At 39.7% G+C, this 16494-nt stretch overlaps 1 protein-coding gene across 8 annotated transcripts in view; it reads left to right on the plus strand.

Moving 5' to 3' along the window:
- Window positions 1-16494, plus strand: part of GRIA4 (glutamate ionotropic receptor AMPA type subunit 4) — a 222458-nt gene that overhangs the window by 180537 nt on the left and 25427 nt on the right. The window lies entirely within an intron of this gene.

A 16494-nucleotide genomic window follows, 5' to 3' on the forward strand; every position in this document is an offset into this window, starting at 1 on the left:
TAACAGATTACACATTTGAGCTGATGATAACGGATTACAAAGGGGAGGAAGTAGGTGTAAGGGAAGAGTTTCAAGTGCAGATGGAGCCATATTTCTGTGGAGGAAATAACTAAGGAGCTATTTGTCTACAACTGACTGCAGAGGAGACATCATTACCAGTATGCAGATAACTAGACTCACTCATAACTCATCAGTTTAATCTGCACACAATACCACAAACATCAGTAGCTGTAACTGCATTATAGGGATGGTAAAAGGAGTATCATTAGAACCATTTCCATCCACAGCAAAAGAAGATTTGTATGTGCAGGGGAAAATCAGACCAGTTATTTCAGTGATTGAATATGAATTTTTGGTCCTTAACATTCAGGACCTCTCAGATTTAAAAACTGCCACCTTCACTGCTGAATAAAGTAGTAAGAGAACTTAAGGAGGTGAGAGAGGGAAAGTGACACTAAAAATATTAATTATATAGAAAAACATGTCCAGAACCCATAGAATAGTTAAAGGTAGAAGGCAGTGATAGTAAGAGAGGATGATCTATTATCTGGATATATTTTCAAAACACTTGTTTTTTATTTTACACTTCTGATAGAGTGATATCTCCTTCTCAGTGTTTCAGACAACCTAAGAGTGGTAGGCAGCTGCAGTTTAGGGTAATAAGGAAATGTCCATTGCTGACAGTCATGCTTTACTGTGTCAAAGCTAGGGCAAACATTTTAGGAGTACTTTGGCTGCTGTCATATATGTCCTAGCAGTGGGCTCTTTGCTTTAATCGTGCTTTGTGGGGTTCTTTAGTCCCTTTCCCTTTTTTCTGCAGAGTATTCAATACCAACAAGAGACAGCCTGTTATAATGAGCACTAATAGCCTGTGGAAGCTGGTTTGTGTCAAATTTGGGCTTGTTTCAGGTTTATTCAGTTGGCTAGACAAAAATACCTAGGAGTAATGGGGATGAGACGTAAAGCAGTTAGAAGAGGGTCTAGTAAGACTAATAAGAGCAGAGAGGAAGAAAATTACCATGATTTTAAGGATCCAGTGGGAAATCCTGGTTCCATCCCAGCTGAAGACCAATCTCCCAGACATTTCAGTGAGGCCACAGTTTCATCTAACTGGGAGTTGGCAACTATCATTAGGGTTATGTGATCAAAACCATGTTGTTTTTCACATCCTACCTTCAAATGTGTTTCAAAAAGGAGAATAGGAGAGATCCTACCTAACTTGAAAATTGGACCAAATCTTCTTTCAAGCTGTCTCAACTGGCTGTCCATGTCCATGCCTTTCCTGAGCCTTTCTTTCACATGTGCTGCTTGTTCTCCTGCTGCACCCCATTCCCTCTCTAGTCCCAGTGACAAACCACCAGTGCTGCTTACCTACTAAAAACATTAAGCAACACACTTAATGTTCTGGATGAAAATAAAGAACAAGCAATACCTGACATTTGTACCACCTCTTTCATGTATGTCTATAGAGAGTAGCATTTATGGAAGAGGGGAAAAGCTTCCTCCCCCTGTGCTTTTGAACAGAAGAGAGTCAGCTGTAAATTTTAACTGCATGTTTCAGTATTTTCTGAATGTTTTAAATTTTAGAATATGCTGCATTTGCTATTTTGACTGCATCCCACATGGTAGTGTTTCTGTCACTGATCAGATGACTTATGTAACTGCTGTCTGCACAGATAATTGCAAATATTGAACATGCAGTTTGAAATCCATGAAAGGCAGGCTAGCTGAGCTCATTACATAAATTAGTAAAAAGACTTTATTTGCTATGGGAATTGTAAATTCTGTTTTATTTAATAATCATAATTTCCTATCTGAGTAATATGTAGACCACAAATTACTTGATGTAGTTCACAAATAATTGCAAGTAGCATATAAATGTTAAACATTCGAACACTATTCTTGGTCTGGTCAGGACTAGGGAAAAATAACAATTTTTCCAAATAAATTATTCATATCGAATTATTCACTAAACTGTTTGAATACCTATTTCATTAGAAGTATTTTAGTCTTAATCCTCCGCCTACTTACAATGACGTAAATCAGGAGTTTTTTCCCTGGAAATGTAGTAACATCTGAATAAAATTGGTGTGAGTGTGTGGAGAACCAGACCATATATTTTCACACATCTAACTGACAGAAAGTGGTTCTTCCTGTAGCATAGGGTTAGGGATGGTTCCCTGCCATCACATCACCGGGCCCATGTTCATCACAGAGCACGTACCCATCACTTGGCTCATGCAGATGAAATCCACCTGTCAGAGAGATCCAGGGACTGGTCTCTCTGTTGCTCATGACTGTACACATGAGCAGGGTAGTGGATTTTAATTTAAAACTCTTCCTTGTTGGGTTCCATGCTACACTCCTGCAGTGTTCAACCAGTACCTATTGGCTAATTGGAATGATTTATTCTCAGTGCTGGTGCAGTATTATGATTAATGCATATCACTGAATGGAGGAGAATGGGAAATGCCTGATGTGTGTTTCTTTTATGCCCGATGGGCAGTACCACGGCACATATCATGTGTGTCTCCTTCCTTCCTTCCTTTTCTGTGATATTCATTTCTATATAATGTTGTGAAAGACTGACGTGTTTGAGAAGGAATGTGGGATTGAGGGCAAAGGCTCTCATCACAACAAAGATTGAGTTTCTCTTGTGGCACTACCCAGCTGTTCTTACTGTTTCCTCCTCCTCCTCCAACGGTAGGTATCCTTCCAAAGCCACTGTGTAGTACTCAGTGTGAATTAATGAGCTTTTTCTTCAAAGGTGGTGCTTTCAAAGGTGGTTAAGAGAGTGCTGCTTGTCTGCTTAACAAGACCTGCCTTTGTAAAAGTGTTGTCATTAGAAGATGTTCTCATGGCCAGACTTCTGGCCATTGTGGATCACCCCTGGGTCATCTGCCTTGCCACTTGCAGTAATCTGTGTTTCCAGAGGGCAACAGCTGGAGATCTTGTACTACTCAAGTCCTGTGCCTTGCATGCCTCTGCTTTTCTGTTTTAGATATGTAGGCATCATAAACAAGTTTGAATAGTGAAGAACATGAAAGAGTTCTCTACTCTAAGAGGTAATGAAAAAGGAATTAAGTGCAATATTTTCTCAAAGGTACACTAAAAGCTTTTTCAGCTTTTAGTACCTTGAAGCTGTTTTATGTAAAGGGGAATAACAGGTTGGGCTGAAAAATGAGGACTTACAACTTTTTCTCTTACTGTTTTAACTAAGGACATTTGGCTGTCCTGTCCTGTAGTCAAAAGTATGCAGCATGGATGAGTGAAACCTGCAAGGTCATGAATGTCTGGTGAGACATTTTGAGCCCAGGCAGATGGGAGTGGCAGGATTAGATTTAGACAAATAATAGAAAAAACTTTGACTAGATGCATCAATGTATTTTAGAGATTGGTGATAATTGTTCACCAACCTCATGAAATCCAGAGCTCTAATAAGTTCCTGCTGTTGGAATTACAGTTAATGTTTATATTTATGAACCTGGGATTCTATATTCCATTATTCAAGTCTCTATCCTTTTTATGTAGTAAAGGATTAACTCCAGTTTGACTTTAGGAAGAATTCTTTTTGTTCTGGGGAAGGCAAAAAGGTCTACCTGGTGATATCTGCTGGTTTTTTGCAGTGTGACATCTGGTGACATGAACTGACTCTTTATGCTTTATCCATTCTTTACTGTGTTCAACATAAGATATGCAGTGTGGGTAGTGCATCAGTGATGCAGCTGTTGCAGATGTAACTTTCCAATCTTTCTAGCAACTTACAGGAAGAGCAAAGTACAATGTAAATGGGGCTATGGATTTTAGTTTCCATCCCATGCAAGGGAGGAGTGCTCTGGAGATTGCTTTGTGCAATTGATTTGTGCTTCCAAACAGTGCCCTGTCAACAGTGTATGGATTCTCCTGTTTTATATAATATAATGTGCAATATCTGAAAGAGATTTACCCTAGGAGTGAGAGATCTGTGGTGGAAGGAACTTTTTTTTGAAGAAAAATTAATTTGTGGGAATAAGATAAAGATCTGTTATGAAGGGATTGTTTGTGTGCATGGGTTCTATAATCTAGCATCTTAATCTCAGTGACTCCATCTAGTTCTTTTCCTGAGGTGAATCTCTAAAATTGCTATTCTTTCATTGCTTCACTTCAATGTGGTACTACAGCTGACAATGTTATCATTGCTCTTCACAGATATATCTAGTATGGTTCCTTAGAAATGTAGTGTTGGAAGAAAACTTATTTCAGTAATGCATGCTCATTCATACAAAATTTTGGCAGACCTTACACAGGATGGAATTTTCTTTTTTCTTTTTTTCTTTTTTTTTCTTTTTTTTTTTTTTTTTTTTTTTTTTTTTTTTTTTTTTTTTTGGTTAAAGTGATATTTCCTTTTCTTTTTTTCATTGACCTGAAACAAGCTTGGGAAAATAACAATATGATAGTATAGTTTCTTCCAGTGGGACTATTAAACTTTTTATCAAATGTTGTCCTTGATGTTTTCAGAGACCAGAGTATAAGGAGCTTATTGTGGAAGGAATTCCCAGCTCATCATTCACTGCCAAAGCTGTTTATTGTGAACTTAATATATTATTCCAAGACATACCCCAGTTCTCACTTTAGCCTGGATTTGTAGATCAGTGAGCTGGTAATTCACACCAAGATCTGTAGGAAAGCAGAGTCATTACACAATAGTCAACTGCAAGGACAGATAAAAATGTTTCCCACAAAATTTCTTTCATGCTCTGGTTTCTTATGCTTTCTGTAAGATCAGATTTGTGTTTACAGAAGGATAGGTATGATATTCACAGATTGCCTCTGAGTAAGAGAAAAACTAGGAAAAGTGTTTGAGCTGACCACCCAATTTTTTACATTGTCAACATTTATTTAGTACAGAGGATTTCTTCCACTGTTGTTTTTCAATGGTTTTGTACTGCAGAAATCCATGAATCCTTACAAAAACAGACTTTTCCCATCAGGGAAGCTTCCTTGTACAAGTTGTGTTGTATCATAAAGGAAGCATTTCCCTGAACCACTCTTCAGTGTACCCTATATTGTTCAGTTTTCAAAGGTCTTTAGAGATTTTTTATTTTCTTAACCAATATTGTTGATGTAACTATTCTAGCTCGATATTTCTGTGCGTCTGGGCTGCATTCTTCACTCAATGGCATGGTCCTGTTTTTAGAAAGGTACAGAAATAGATAAAGGTGGTTGGGTCATCCTGATAACATCTGTGGCCCATGTGCTTCTGAGCGTGTTCTGGCACTTCAGAGAGAAGAATGGGTATTTCTTTTGCTGGTTAGCTGCCTTCTGGCTGGCAACACTGGCACGTAAAGGCCTCCCCAGATCATTCTGAAGGCAAGCAACCGTCACAGTGAGGAGAGATGCAGAGGAAGCAGGTTTGATTTTTTTCACATTTCTCTTCTCCTACCAGAATGTCTGGTCTTGCCCTTAATCAGTGTGTTATTCAGAGTCATTTCAGCAAAGCACCATAGGACCTAGAAACTGATGTTGTTTATATATGACATAAAGAAGATATAGAGAGAACTGGTGAATAATTGAGTTCTGAGGATTAAAATGAGTGATGTGAAAATACTGAGTTTGACCTCTACCCTTTTGAAGCAAGGGCCACTGGAGAAAACAAAAATCCCTACGTGGTTATGAGGTGCTCTGTTGATACTTAAAAGAACAGGATTTTAGTCAGCTTACCAGGATTTTACAAGGTCATTTCTTTCCGTGATACAAAATTATTTGAAAACTAGAATGTGATCTGTAGCATTTCATACATATGTAAACATTATCCTGTTTGACTGATGGTGTAGATCATACTGTATGACTTTACATAATATTTTTCCCTTCACTGTAGGCATAACAAGGCTTGAATTACCACCTCATTACCATTCAGTGTCAAAGTTTATAGCTGAGGTATTTCTCAAGCAGGTCAGATCCTTCAGAGCTTGTTGGGTTTTCTATCAACTAAAAATAACATTTACTAGGTAAAAAGGCAGAGAATGGCCCACTGCTTAAGAAGGAATATAAAAGTCAGGGGTCAAAAGAAGATCAGTGAAGAGAGCCTGAAAAGAATGTTAGCAAGTTGTTCTTTCAGCTGAGCCTGGGAGGCATACTTAATTTTGGTTACCTGGATTATTTCTGTCTGAAAACAGAGTATCTATTTTAAAAGTAAAGATAAAGCCTTGGGAACAGAGATTAGAGTCCCAACTTGCTCCATTCCCCAGTGATGCCTGTTGGATTAATTTAATAATTTTCAATCAAGATAAGGATCTTCCCTGTACAAAAATAGTGCAGTAAAGAAAGGGGGAAATTTGATGATGACTAATGAGATCCATTGCAAGATGTATAAGCAAATGTATTGAGGCAAAATCTTCTACTTGAAAGAGTTTTGCCCATTCTTGCAATTTTTACTTATAGAGGAAGGAAATTGTAATAATTCTGATTTAAGTCACCAAATTGCAGTGAAGAGCATTGCTATTGAGATAATTTCTGATACTTGAGTCTTTGAAAGAAAACAACTCATTAGTGTCCATGATGCTGCACTTGCTGAATTTTCTCTTACCTGGGGGGGATAAAAACATCACTATATCTTTCAAGTGGTTCAAAGAGCCATCTCTGACCTGCCTTGCCTCACAGAGCCTATTTCTTCATTGCCACCAGCAGGAAGTTTTCACTCTCAGACTTCAGGGATGATTCATAATTGAACAAAGCTTTCTGTGGTTTGGAGAAGAAAGCACAAGTCACAGGAATTTGTTCTGCTGCCATTTGTGTTTTCCTACACTATGAATGACACTAGAAGCAACTGATGGAAAGCAAAGGTCTTCCAAGAAGCTCGGCTCCCATTTTGGTCCCACTGTTAGATTCTGGTGCCTCTCTGTAATATCATCCTGCTCCTTACTCCATGGAAGGTCTTGGGATTTTAGTGAGGAAAGTTGTGAAATGAAGTGTTTCTGAGCAGGAGTGAAAGAACAGAGCATGGAAACACCAGTAAAACTATTGCAAAGAAAGTTTTTTTATCTAAACATTTCAGTGGCAATAGGTATTTCTAAATTAGCAGTATGATCAGTGTAAAAGGTGAAACTACCATTCTGCCTCTTCAGCTTTAGTATTGGCTTAAAAGCATGAGGCTTTTTTTTTTCAGGTTTTTCTTTTTTTACAAGATATTTATACAAGAGATTTCCAATTCTCTTGTATATTGATTGATTATGAAAAATTAAATTTCTGTACTGTTCTACAGAAGCATTGGGCTAGTCTGGGGTAGTCAGCACCAGGATATGTTTAATAACAGGCTTGTCTTCTACAGTCAGAAAGAAATCAAGGCAGCAAAAAGATCGGAGTTCTTTTCTCACTCGTCTGTTTCAGAATTGTTTGAATGCAAACAGGATAGAAGCTTCACAATAACAAATCTGTCCAAATGAAATCTGTCAGGCTGTTGAATTCTCTGACAGGTAAAAAGGGGCTTATATTTAAGTATAACCAATGAACCTCAGACTATCAGCAAAGGCCATGATGTCTCAACAATACTGATACCATTGCTGTGCACGTCTTACTGATTTTCTGGACTTTTTCAACCCTTTGATAAGCATTAATCCCCACCGTATGCCAGTGGGATACAAAAAGGTTATGGTTGTTTCCAATCCATAGATCCCCTGAGAAATAAACGCTGCTTCTTGGCACTTCAGAAATAATTTTCTCCTGCCCTTTTCCCTGCCATTTCCCCAATCCCTTGTAAAGCATCTCAGCAGAGGGCAAGATGCAGCCCTTTATATTTTAACAATGCTGCTCGTTATTATTTCTCTCTTTTCTTTTTATTAGAACTCTCTGGCTGTTTAGGTGTCAAGTCCCAGGAACTGCCCTTTGAAGTTGATCGTACAGTTCCCGACAACTAAAAGGCCTATCCCACTAAGATAATAATTGTTCAGGTAAATTGTAGGTAGACTAAAGCAAGGAATCAGGCTGCTGAAAGGCATCTCAGCAGCTCTTAACAATACCTCTCTGTGGAAATGACATTTGGGGAACAAATAGCACCTGAAAGACAGTTTGAGATTAATCTGTGTGGTAGTTGTAAAACTGCCCACGTCCAATTGACAGTAAGTACTAGATGGACTCCAAGAGACATAAAATGGCCATTTAGTCTTTGTGCAGCCTTGATTCTTGTGAGAAATCCCCAACCAAAAGTAGGGAGAAAAGTTTGTTTTCTTTCTTGTTGTTTCTTTGAAGTGAGAACAGTATCTCTGGCTGGCACAATGTGTGACAGAGTAGGCATTATGGACTGAACATCCTAGCATGAAAGGTGGAAAGGTGTTGACAGCATATAACAAGATGCAGTAGTTTTAATGTATAATTTAATCTACTCTGTGTCTTGACACAACAGCTCTAAAATGCAGCTCTTTCCCACCATCAGAATGTTCTCAAGGAGCTCAGGCTCCAAATAAAAATGGCCATATGTGTACCTCACTGAACAGTACAAGTTTAAAATACTGTTTTATAAAATGGTGAGTTGTGGTTGATCAGTAATTTTTCCTCTTCACTGGTCTGCTTTTTGTGTGGTAGGAGGTAGAGGGAAAACTGGTGCTCTTTTTCTCAACTATCTCTAGCTATGTTTAGCTCAAGTCTCTGTACTTTAGTCGCTTGATGCCTTACTCCCATTTTCTGCTTTCCTTCCTCTGCTTCCTATTCCAACCAAGTCACTGAGTGAGAGCTTAAATCAAGCCTGAAAAAGGATTTAGCTCCTATTTAACTATATCTTTTAGCAAATCATATGATGTTAAACAATGCTGCGTGTTCTTCTGTTGAGACTCTCTTTTAACAGTTTTTGGCAGTATTGGCAGTTTTCTGTAGTCAGAGTTTGACTACAATTTTCCCTGCAGTTTTTTAAAGCCAAAAGTCAACTGGATAAAAATGATCCAAGCCTGACCTGATACAGAGACCTATTTCATTGTTACACTTCAGGTACTTCTTTCTACTCTAAAAGAACACATGAAAATAATAATCTGCCTCCAGCACACAAAGGAAATAGAGCTTTTGTAGTATTTTTGTCTCCCCTCTTGGTCAGGAATAGCATCTGTGTGCAGGAAGATCCAGATCCCTTGCTAGCTTCCAGATCTTCCATTACTAGCAGCAGGGATGAATGAGGCCTGCAGGTGAGAGCAGCCCCAACATCTGGCAGCCCGTCTGTTACTTCCAGAATATGTACAGTTTTCTCTGAACAGTTACGCATCAGGCTCTTTCCAGTCTGTTGCTTATATGGTTCCATTTAGTGCAGCCCAGATTTGTAACTATGTCTTTAAGAGGCTTTTATATGTAGAATGAGATCTTTGGATTCCATGGTGTGGAATGCATGTTGCACATTTTACGATGTGTTGTTTGTGTGATTTAGGTCTATTTTGGATCTTAAAACTTTTAAGCCTACAGAAAAATCCATGGGATCTTGTTATTTCCTACAGAAAATCTCAGCTTTTTCTAGAAAACTTAAATGGTCTATATTTCATATGCCTCAATGTGGACATTACTAGGCAATTTTTCAGATTTTTACATTTTCAACCAAACTTCTGAATTTTAAGGTTTCCACAAGAGTGTGCTTGCAACACGAAATATGAAGAGATGGGTTTTAGAATGATGCTCATTTATTTATTGGTTTTAAATAAAATGAAAATGCCCTCTGTGCAAACCTAGGGGACCAACCCACATTCAGATGCTCTGCATTTAACTAAGATCCAGCTCCTCAGGTTTTAATCAGTATATGATAGTATTTTGATTATATTCTATACCTGCTGACACTTTTTGCTTTAAAACCACATGAATACTTGACAATTAGTTGTGATTTTTCAGTTTAAATAATGTGAACTCAGGCTATGAAAGTGTAGTTGAAAGTGAACAGAAAGTCATCACAGTTTCTTGAGGGTTTAGGATTTTTTCCTGTCACAGTTAAATAAGCAAGCTGCTACTGAACCACCAATTTCGTGGAAGATGATCAAGATGGAGCTGGATATGGATCTGGACCTCCTCTGGTGAGGAGCGGCTGAGAGAGCTGGACTCGTTCAACCTGGAGAAGGGGTGACTTTGGGGGGTCCTAGAAGCAGCCCAGAGTGTCTACAAGAAGGTCTTCGAGGAGATGGAGCCAGACTCTTCACAGCAGCATAGGGCAGGAGGGCCAGTGACAATGAACATAAAATGACATGGAAGAAGTTCGGACTGGATGTAGGGAGGAACTATTTCCCCTGACTGCCTGAGGGCAGTCTGACAGTGACACTCTGCTCAGAGGGGCTGTGCAGGCTTCATCCTTGGAAGTTTACAAAATGTGACTAGTTGAAGCCCTGAGCAGCTTGGTCTGACCTCAGGACTGACCCTTGTATGAACACAAAGTTGGACCAGACAACTCTTTAGGTGCTTTCTGGACTGCACAGTGCTATGATAATTTTTTGAAAATTATGGTTATGAAAAAGATACCTTCAGCCATCACACTGAACCTTCTGGAGCTACAGGAGTATTTGGAAAGCTGTAGTAGCTTATGGAAAGTGATATTTATGTTTCCTGCATGGTAGAAGGTCTTCTCCCTGACCACCTGGCTTTAGTTACAATTTCTGTGAATTAAATGTCAAGCAGATCATTCTCATCTGAATAACATTTTCTTGCTGGAAAAGCAGAAGAGAATGAGTGGACCTGAACTCAGTGAAGTAAGTGGCAGTGCTTCCTACCTCTTCTTTACCAGGGCAAAAGGAGCAGTTAACTTCCTAAGCAGCTTTATACAGCTGCTGAGTGATTGACAGCATGGACCTTTTTGGAACTCCTGAGTGGGTCAAAATGTGGAAGAGTTTCTTTGTTTGTTTGTTATGGGAGTCAGGCCACTCAAGTTGGCTGTCTCCCACTTTCGGCAGGAAAAATTAGAAGTATGTTGTGGTTAAAGACTGAATTGAGGAAATACACACAGAAGTTTAAGCTTAGTCTATCTCTGGGAGACCAGAAGGATAGATTCCCTATGAACAGTTGCCTGAAAAGACCCAGAGATTTTTGAGAAGCAATGAAGTTTGGTTGCCTGAAGTCATGTCGTACTGGTGAGCTTAGTTAATGACCCTGCCCAGATTTTCTGGGTGTCTGGGAGATCAGTGCACCTTCTTACTTCAGATTCACCTTTGCAAATTGAGGGCAATGACAATTGCCCCTCTGCCTCAGAGGAATAGTGAAGATTAATAGCATAGTGTTTGTTGCACTGTGAATATTTGAAGCCCGTTCCCACTCCAGATGGTTGTATGATTATTTCAAATCCATGGAGGTGTGTGCGTCAAGACAAACACGATGGTAGATTTCTCAGTGTCTTTGGTCAAAGAAACTGTTCTGGAGAGAAACCTATAGGGAAATTGTAACTTCGACTAGGGGTTTCTGAAACAGTCTGTGGTCTATGACCTCATTTTTTGTGTTCCATTTAGAAAGCAATGACACAAATCTCCATCACCAGTGGACCCTACTCCATATGGCTTTTTTTTATTAAAATTGGCACATGGGCATGAGTTCAGGACAACAGTAATTATATTATTTGTATCTCCATATCCACTGTGGAGATCTGTTAGTACTTTTAGTACTGTGTTTTCTCTGTAGCCTGGCTGCTTGTATTTGAAACATTACGAGCATGAGTGTTACCATATTGATGTGATTGTGCTCAGTCCGACTGTTCTGAGAACTGCTATATTTGCATTTCACAGAGTGGTTTGGGTTGGAAGAGACCTTAAAGATCATCTATTTCCAACCCTGTGCCATGGGCAAGAACACTTTCTACTAGACCAGGTAGTGTAGTGGATGAGAGTAAGTGGGACATAGTAAAGTCCTGGCGGAACCCTTGTATTGAGTTGACTGTGGCCTTTCCTTCACCACCACCAGTGGCAGTATAAGGACACAGAGCTGTGCAAAAGTGAAGATGCTCCATGCTTAAGTGGAACCTGCTTCCATGCTGGGGAAAGGTGGAGAGTTTGCTGCTGTGTACATGGCTGCATCGATGGTGACATCATATAGCTGGTTGCCAGAGGGATTGGATTGCCCTTGTGATCATTTCACCTGATCTTGGACCGATGTTCAGCTGGCTTCAGGGCATTTTAATTATCAGCACACTGGCTATTGGACCAACCACCTCATCTGGTTGCTGGCACTGTTTATGTGTGTCTAAGCATATCAGATATTCCTCATTAACTTCTGCAATAATATTCAGACAGAAAGTCCTAGGAACTCTTCCAGCTAATCCCCATTTTGGCTGCTGACCAAATAAGGCTTTATATGGCACAACTGTAATTGCTTCATTTGTGTGGTATTGATCTGCCATTAGGCAAAACACAAGCCAGCATTTCACTAGGGCACAAGTTATGCAGTATTCTTTATTGTTTGCATTGGCGTTTCAGCTCCAGTTCCTACCTGGGAAATGGCTCCCATGTTTTTTTTCTTTTAGTCTCTACTTCTAATTAAAGTAATGAACTTCAAAGTGCTTGCATCATAATTAGACCAGAGCTTGAGAAAACATATCTTAGATGGAATCTTTTCATTTATTGCCTTCCTTCTAATCCTTCTTTATGAAAAACATCAGTATGGAGGCACAAAGAAGCATGTGTGTAATGTTAAAGAAGTCCCTCATGCCTCTTCTCAGTCTAAGTTTGGACCTGCTAGAAGTGTATCAACCGTACAAATCTCATGAATTATTGATCTGTTTCTGGCGACCATAAAAGTCAAGAATCCATCCTGATTTCTGTGCTGCCAGTAGCTTTTGGCAAAGTGGCCATGTTTCATTAATAACTTCATGGACATTGATGTCAGTGGATGAATTCCCTCAGAAGCAAACAGCAGTTTTGCCCTACAGCTTTCCCATGTGGAGTTGCTTTACTAGGAAAAAATTATTGAGGAGCTTGCTTGTATTACAGCACTTTCAGTACTGTACAGAATGCTGATGGTATTTGGCATCACAGTCATTTCATGCTTCATTCTCATTAAGGTGAGGCTAGGGCTTGGTGGCTGAAAGGTCTAACCAGACAGGCAAAAGGTTAGAAAGAGTACCTTAGAAACAGAACAAACATGGGCTTGTTCCTAAAATAAAGATAGAGACATTAATAGAACCACAACATCATAGAATCACAGAATAGTTTGGGTGTGAAGGGACTTTTAAGGGTCATCTAGTCCAACCCATCTGCAATGTGCAGGGACTGAGCCAGTTGCTCAGAGCTCAGTCCAGCCTGACCTGGAATGTTTCCAGGGATGAGACACCTCTCTGGACAACCTATTCCAGAGTTTTACCATCTTTTTTGTAAGAAATTTATTCCTTATGCCTAGTCTAAGTCTACCTTCTTTCCACCTAAATCTGCGCCCTTTAGCTGAAAACCACTACTCCTCATCCTGTTTCAGCAGGCCCACTAGACAGCTTTGTCCCCATCTTTCTTATTACTCCCCTTTAAGTATTGAAAGGCCTTAATAAGGTCTTGCTGGAGCCTGGTTTTCTCCAAGCTGAACACCTCCAGCTCTCTCAGACAGTTCTCATGGGAGGGCTGCTGCATCCCTCTGATCATTTTTTGGCCCTCCTCTGTACCCACTCCAACAAATCTCTGTCCTTCCTGTCCTGGGGTCCCCAGAGCTGGATGGAGTACTCATGGGAGTGGAGGGGCAGAATCACTTCCTTTGGCCATGCTTCATTTTATGAATTCAACTGAATGTGGCTACTCCATGAATTCCTGAGAACAGTAGTAGTATTTTTTTTTCCAAATGCAGCTGCTGGGCAGATGGCAGAAGTTGGGGTTTTTTCTCTCCCTATAGGTCTTGCCACAGATACCTATATCTGTCACCCTGAAAGTGGTTAAATGCAACTCCTTTTGTATGACTCTTCTCTGAGGACATCTCAGAAATATTAGCTAGGATAGAGGACTTTTATCATCTTTTATGGAGAATCATAAGCTGACAGTGACGTAGTTTATGAAAAAGGCATGCAGAGATGCTCAGTTGAGCACTTTTACTTGTAGAAGTCACTCCATCATGCTCCTGATATTTTTCTGCCATTTCTGAGTCTTAAAGACATCTTACACTAATTAGGTGCTCTTATGAGATCCTGATGCTTGCAAGAAGGAAAATACAGCAACATATGAGTAGAAAACAGGTGAAGACCATTTCAGATGTAGCTCCTCTTACCCATCATTGTATGTTCATAAATGGTGGATTCAGCCTTATATTAATGAAAAGTTGGAGAAGTCTGAGAGTGAAATCTTTTCAAATATTGCCAAATTTGAACCAAATCTCCAAAAATGCCAGATATGTTCAATACTGCATTAAAATCTTGGGTTTATTAGTATGCCCTGCTACCCACTAAACAGAACATACATTTATATAGCATACTGAGATTCGGGGCTGGTAGGAGCTAATTTTTGCAGTTAGCCCAGCAGGTTATTTTATTTTCCATGGTTTGTAGCAAGATTCAGCAGTGAGTTCTGACTCCTTTTGGAGGTCACAGTAACATTTCTTTTGGGATAGGTGATTCAACCTAGGACTGGGTCTTCCTGCAGAGGAAAGCTGTGAAATGCTCAGTCGAATGTACAATATTTCTGCCACTGCTGGGACATGTTGAATGGAGTGAAAAATTAGAAGCTGCTGAAACAGCTGCCACCTGCTTTGTTCTGGAAGATTTTGGTGTAGTACAATCTTCCTCTGCATAAGGTAACCAGAGCTGGTGATCCTAAAAGGCTGTGTAGCAATCCATCAGTGATATCAAATGGATTGAAGTGGATGTAAAGAAGGAACAACTTTCTAAGTTACAAGGAGCCACACCATATTTCTTTTCAATAAGCACTGAATTGCATCCAAACAAGGTATATTTTCCTAGCCTCATTCTGGGTGAAAATAGTCACTCTGTGGTATTCAGAAGCATAAATTTAAAATGCCTTACAAATACTGTTAAGATACTATATAAAGGAAAATTTAAATCTTCCGGCCAAGGTCAGTAATGGTGAATAATGTTTCCAGTCCTGTAAAATCATCCATTTGAAAAACAATTAGATCAGTTGTGCAGGCCCTAAACTGCAGCATTTGGCTTTTTCTTGAGATGGAGAGACATAAGGAGTTTCAATATGTGCCTGAGTAACAAAACATAATGTCCTTGCAAGAGGCTTGCACTAATGCAGTCTCAGTAGGAGAGGAGAGGGACAGCATGAGACATGATGGATCTTCACTGCTGTGACCCTCACCTCAAGCTGCTACTCCCTGACTTTCAGCAGTGCTTATCCAACACAGATGGAACCTCTGCCTGGCACTGAACCACATGCTGTGCCTTGCCATGAAACCCCTACCTGTCTGTGCAAATACTGCCATTTTCTGTCAGTTGGGGGACCCTAAACTTAGGAGTTGCTGGAGAGGCAGGTGAAACAGCATCCAAACATCCTGCTGCCACAAAACTGTGAGTGGAGGTCTGCTCCACCTAAGGTATAAAAAGCAAAAAGCTTTCTGCCAGCCATGCCAGAGATGAATGTTGCCCCATCTGAAAGCATTGTGTATTGGGGGGGAGAGACATGTACTTAAATATGCTCATTTTACACATTTCCATTTTAAAAATATTACTGTAAATGCTCTCAGCAATATAAAATGTATAAAAACCACAAATGGATCAGGCTAACTAATGTTTCTGAGGTGAAAGTTTTGAGGCACTTGGCAGTGGGCTAAGCTTATCCTGAGAGCAATTCCTGCAGCATGGAGGCAGCGTTACACTGGTGCTCAGACACTTCTGAAAAATATCACTCAAGCGAGGGATTTGCTGAGGGTGGTGAGATGCTGGTGGGCATTGTGGATACACATTCTCTGGAAGTGTTTAAGGCTAGGTTGGATGGGGCTTTGAGCAACGGTCTAGTGGAACATTTCCCTGCCCATGGCAGGGGAGTTGGAGCTAGATGATCTTTAAGGTCCCTTCCAACCCAAACCATTCTATGATTCTATGACTCTAAACCTTTAAAACATATATTCTGAGTTGCAGGTGTTAGACTGCAGCAGCCTATTCACATAATCCTTGCTGGAGCCAGCAAGAAAAAATGTGCTTTGAAAGAAAAAACAAAATGCGCTGCTAATGAGAACAGGATTAGGTAGTTGTTAGCAAAAATTATAATAGCTCAGACTTGGGAGAAACTAGCATTTCTGCTGCTGCTTAAGACTGTGTACTGAACCAATATGAATAGTTTCTCTAGGGAAAATTTTATGTGTTTTTTATTCACAGCAAAGCTTTGTATAAAACTGAAAAACAAGCTGAGTTGCAATCCCAGGTGAACTGCTGTTGGTTTTACACAAGCAAAATATATATTTAATTGCTTGTGCCAAGAAATGTTTGCATACTGTAATTGGAAGCTTTCAATCTGTAAAACAGCTTTCAATCTATATAAATACTTTAAACTACAGTCATCGGACCTCTAGCTGGTGTAAATTGTCAGAACCTCTTTGAATTCAAAGTAGCTATGGCAATTTTTAGCAGCAGTGGGTCTCCCATTAATTGGA

Source organism: Corvus brachyrhynchos, unplaced genomic scaffold, assembly GCF_000691975.1.
Source record: "Corvus brachyrhynchos isolate BGI_N302 unplaced genomic scaffold, ASM69197v1 scaffold253, whole genome shotgun sequence".
NCBI lineage: Eukaryota > Metazoa > Chordata > Aves > Passeriformes > Corvidae > Corvus > Corvus brachyrhynchos.